Here is a 5276-nt window from a genome sequence, read left to right on the forward strand (position 1 = left end):
GCACCCCCGCCTCCTGCCCCCCCGCCGGTGGGGCAGGAGGCGGGGGTGCGGGCGGGAGCTCAAGGAAGATGCTCTCGCTTCTAATCCTGTTTGCAGATTTACAAGCTCATTAATCCGTTCAAACAGATCGCAGCTCAGCCACGCGCCGGGGCAGGGCGTTCGTTTTGAGTGCGACATTAATTTAGCGGGGAGCAAGGCGGGGTGCCAAGGCAAACACCTCTCGTTATGGTATAATTAAAGATAGTAGCGTTAATGCTAAATAGGGACTAAAGAAATAGAATTTAGGAATTAGGGACTCTGTTATCCCCTAAGACTTTTTGTTAGCCAAAACCATGTGTATTTTTTAAAGGCGCGTGTCTGTCATTACAAAAAAGCAAACCTGACATTTTAAATCCCTTCCCCGAAGCCAGGAGGTTACAGAGCATCTCAGGGAAGCAAAACGGATGCAAAACAGATCAAACCCGAGTTAAAATAGAGAAATAAGTAACAGGAGCTCTTTGGGTAACTCCTGTCTGAGGCCAGATTGACCTCGTATCCTTAATCCCTCCAAGCTGGATGTTATAATAGAAGTGGGAGCTTGTATTTGTCCCCAGTGGTGTCACCCCGGCTGATACCTGTGCCCGTGCGTCCCTGATGGATGGGAGGCTGCATGCCCGCAGCCACAGCCCCACTGGCGATGCAAAAGGATTTTCTGCATCCCTTCCCTCCAGAAAAAGGGCCAAACCCTGCACACCACAGCGTTCAAGAACGACGACCTCCCTGCTCGACTGTGTTCAGTTCACTCCACCTCCACGCTCGCTTGCCCCATGCAACACACTCTCCTGGGTGTTCAACAAGCCCCTCTGCTCCCAGGCTTCCCAGTAAAAACCAGCTGACGAGACCCCCTCCCCACTCCCCAGCGCTGCGGCGAGGTCCGTGCACCGAGGGCTGGCAGGGCGATGCGGAGCCATACAATTAGCTAAGTGGAAATTTTCAGTTTAATTCATTTAGCCCCAAAAAGCCCACCAGTAAACTGAAAAAACCAACGTGGCCAGAGAAAGGTAAATTAGATGCAATTGCAGGGAGGGAAAAAATAAACAAACATTTTCTTTTGAAATGTATCCAGTCAACACAAAAAAAGGATAGAGAAAAAAAGCCCTTTAAAAAAAATGAAGTGCTCTGCTCCAGTTTGTCATTGCAGCAGGGGTACGCATGCACACACGCTGGCTTCAGCTGACAAAAATTCTTCCTTCTCATTGATCTTCCCTTTTTTTTCTGCCTATGCCCAAAAAACCCACACCAGGGAGGGTGGTGCAACAACCAGGTAGCGGTCCCACGGCTTCCACTATGGAAAACCGGGATCACACTGATCCCAGACTGCAGCCTTCGCACAGCTGTGAAGGGTTGGGTTTTTTTCACCAAGGACCAACTCATGGAGCTGGACGTGATGCTTTGACTTGGATGAGGTGAAAGCCGAACCCCAAAAAAAGCCTCGCCAGCAAAATGTGATGCTCTGAGGGCACCGCGGGACAGACGGATGGGGCGACGTGGGAGGCAGAGGTGTCTTGGCAAAAGCAGGGACCATGGGCGAGCCCGGCCAAGCCGCAGCTCTCCTGCCTAGGGGAACTTTGGGTAAGTTATGGCACAGCCAAGACCTCTGAAACACAACAAGCTGCAGCCCCGACCAACTGCCCGTCTCAGGCAGAAGGATCTATTAATCTCTCATTTATTCTCAAAGCCAGGGTGCTTTTAAAGGCCTGCCCCAGGAGAGGGCACCAGACCCCCTCTCTGCACAAACTGGCCTCCCCCAAGGCCACCTCCCACCTGGCACCCCGACATCCCACCCAGCCCTTGAGGTGGGCGCGCAGGGCGGTCCATCGGCCAAATCCGCATCCTTGGTCCCTGCACCGCTGCCTCTCCCCACATTTCCCAGGGCATCGCTTCCTGCTTTATGTCCCGCTCCAATGCAGCCGGGTTGGGATGCTCCGGGTACCAGCCCGGCTGCATTTTGGGAACCAGTAAATCCAGAGCCTCTCAGAAGCAGCATCCTTCCCTCCCCCACTGCCAGCCCTCAGCGGAGGCATCCTCCTTCCAGCCCACCCCTCCTGCACCTCCGCTCTTATCATCCTTGCTCTCCCTCTATTATTTATAAACTCTAAATGCACTTCACTCGATAAAAGTGTTTGGGGAGAAAGTTTGTATGAAAAAGGCATTAGACAAAGTAAAGTTATATGGTACTGTAAATGGAGAGGGTGGTGTCATTGTTTTTTGTTTTTTTTTTTTTTTAAGTCGATCTTCTTGGCAAAATACGACCTTTCCCAGAGCCGTTACAAACACTTAGCGCAGAATCAGATTTAATGACAAGCCATAGGCAGCAGTTTAAATGCACTTAGTGCAGGGAAGCGAAGCAAGGCAAAGCTTATCCCAGATTTGTTTTTGTTGGGCTGGGGTGGCGGGCTGTTTGTTTTCTGGTTTGGTTTATCCCACGCTTCTGCAGGAGCGCAACTCGGAGCCCTTTCGGAGCCTTTCCGTAAAGGAGGAAATCCTTTTGCTGTGTGCGGTTCCTGCGGGGAGAGCGCTCCAGCTGTAAGGCTCTGATGAGGTTAAGCATTAATTAAATCAAACCGCGAGAAAATAATTACACACATGCATCCGTCAGGCCGACTTGTCACTACCCAGTAACAAAGTCGGATGCAAACTCCATCAGTGGAACTGTCACATGGCTGTTAGAAGGAAATAAATGCATCCCAAATGGACAATTTCATTTAGGGGGAGGAAAAAAAAATCCCACGGATTGCAAAGGATTAATGAGGCGAAGGGTTTGTGTTTGCAATTGGATGTACAATGCAAACATCGTGAGTTGTGATATCATCGTTTAACCTTAATGTTCGATAGCACTCCAACCACTCACCCGCCAGAGGGACAATTAACCGCGGGCTGTAAAAACAAAACCTCCAGCATGGAAGAGGCGCAGGGAAAGGTGTGGATATGGCCTCAGCAGCAGCGCCCGGCCACGGCTTTCACAAGCAAAAAGAAATTTAAATTAAAAGAGGACAGGACGGGGCCATGGGGAGTGAGATCTCCACTGGAGACGCTGGAACCGGCTCGCTTTTTGGAGCTGCTCACTGATTTCTGGTGATTGAGACCTTAAAAATCTTTTTCTAGGGCGTGCTGGTGAGGGCTCCCCTAAGTGGAGACACTCAAAGTCACAGTCCCCTCCTGAAGCCCGTGGGTAAGAGCAATTGAGGCCAGACACAGCTCCCCACCATCTCCGAGAGCACATGCAACCATCCGCGGAGGAGCTGCCGGGAGGAACAGAGACCCAAGGAAACTACGGTAGGTTGGGCACCGACACTGTGGGGATCCATCCTGCTCCCGGTGCAGACAAGGGAACAGCCACGGCAGCACCTTCCCGGCTAACCTGGGCCCTTCCAGCCACCCTCTTCACTTTTACCAGGGCTGAGCCCTGCAGCACAGGGGTGAAGCAAGACATCCCCACCCATCTTGCAGCACCTTTAGTCCACTGCAACCAGCTCAGGACCAGAGCAGCTCGAGGTGCCGGTGCCCAGCTCCTCCCCATCACCTCCCCTCGCCCGCATCCTGCCCCCAAAGCCCTTCCCCAGCCCCACAGCTCGGGCATGTGAGAGCCTGCCCTGCACGGGGCTGCTGGAGCAGGCACTCCGGCATACCTGAGACACACACCCAACACCCCGGGAGACAGCCGGAGAGCAAAATACAGCAACAGGCGCAGCGGGGAAGATTTGTGGCCAGGCAGCTGGGCATGCTCTGGCTCCCAGGGGGTCTTCCCCGCCGGGAGCGACAGGAACAGCGCAAAAGTCCCAAGGGAGACAATTCGTTTTCTCCAACACGGGTCTGGCCGAGCCTGCTGCTGGGGACCTGCTGGACAGCCCAGCTTTAATTGTGCACGGCTGAAGACTGCCTGTGCCGGCAGCCATGGCAGGGAGGAATGGAGGGTGACCTTGCCGAGCACTATGAGTGGGATTGCCAAGCGGGGCACGGCAGCTGGAGAGGAAATTCAGCTCCCTATCCCAAGCAGAGATGTTGGGCACGAGCTGGTCTCCAACCCTCGTATGGAGGAAACACAAGTCTGGGCAGAAACAGAGGGCAACGAAGGGCTCTCTTGTCCTGGTATCCACTGACTATTCCATTGGCCACCGATGGGCAGAGGGATCCTGGGGGGCAGTGGTGATGGAGTGAGGGCTGGGAAGACCTCCTCCTGCCTTGGGGCATGCTCTGGCATGGTGCAGACAGGGATTTGCAGGAAGGCAGAGGAGCTCCAGCCCGGGGAGATGGGAGATAGAGGGTGCGTGTCCCCAGAGATGGGGAACAAGCCGGGCTGGCTCAGGGCCACACTCTGCTCCCATGCAGCCAGAGGCTCTGCCTGCAGCCGGGCATCGTGCCTCCTCCTAAGCTCAACTGAGAGGATTAATTGACTTGCTCCATTAGTGACCACAAAACCTTTTGCCTTCAGGCAATTTAAAAGTGAAATAAAAACAAACAAACAAAAAAAACCACAAAAAAATGAGGCTGGAGCAGGGAGTCAGGGAAACTTCACCAGACAGTCACTGTGGACCCCAAAGCACCCACACGCATGCACGCTAAAATCCAGATACACATATTTGAATAACTACTAGAAAACAAACCAAATAATTTAAACCAGTTAGAGTCAGAACATTTTCTTCACACTAAATGAATAATTTATGGGCAGAACTATAATAAAAAAAGCTCTCTCCAGGCCTGTATTGCAGGAAAATGTACCCAGAATAAAAGATCACATTTCAGACTCATAAATAAATGAAAACCAAAACCAACAGTAAACAGAAATAAAAGTATTTTCTTCCCGGTTCCTGGCACTTCCAGAGACCTGCAGCGCACAGGGTAGGCCATGGCCAAGGGACCTCCCTGCCCATCATCCCTGGAGGGACCCCGACGCCTCCTCCTCCTCCCCAGCTGGAAATCTGGACCCAAACCCTCCACACAGCCTCAGCACTCACCACTTAACCCACAGCCATTACTGTTTTAAGCAGCGATAGCAATAGGAGGAGGTGGTTTCCCTCGCTGAGAGGCAATGCAAGGACCAGTCCTGCTCACGGGGCTATTCCAGCCAATCTCCTCCTGTTGCTCCGGTGTAGCTGGCAATGGCCATCAAGGCTACAAATAAAACCCAGCATCCCTCCAGCACATTTTTGCACGGTGCAGCCTTTAGAGCCATGAATGCTGCTCCCACCCTCTGTGTGGCCCCTAAAAAAAAAAAAAAAGTCAAAAAACCCCCAAGA

The 5276-nt window shown here is 52.5% G+C and overlaps 1 protein-coding gene across 1 annotated transcript in view; it reads right to left on the minus strand.

The window, feature by feature from the left end:
• Nucleotides 1-5276, minus strand: part of ASTN2 (astrotactin 2) — a 308249-nt gene that overhangs the window by 245634 nt on the left and 57339 nt on the right.

The sequence above is a fragment of the Pygoscelis adeliae genome, unplaced genomic scaffold (assembly GCF_000699105.1).
Source record: "Pygoscelis adeliae isolate BGI_AS28 unplaced genomic scaffold, ASM69910v1 Scaffold270, whole genome shotgun sequence".
NCBI classification, from domain to species: Eukaryota; Metazoa; Chordata; class Aves; order Sphenisciformes; family Spheniscidae; genus Pygoscelis; species Pygoscelis adeliae.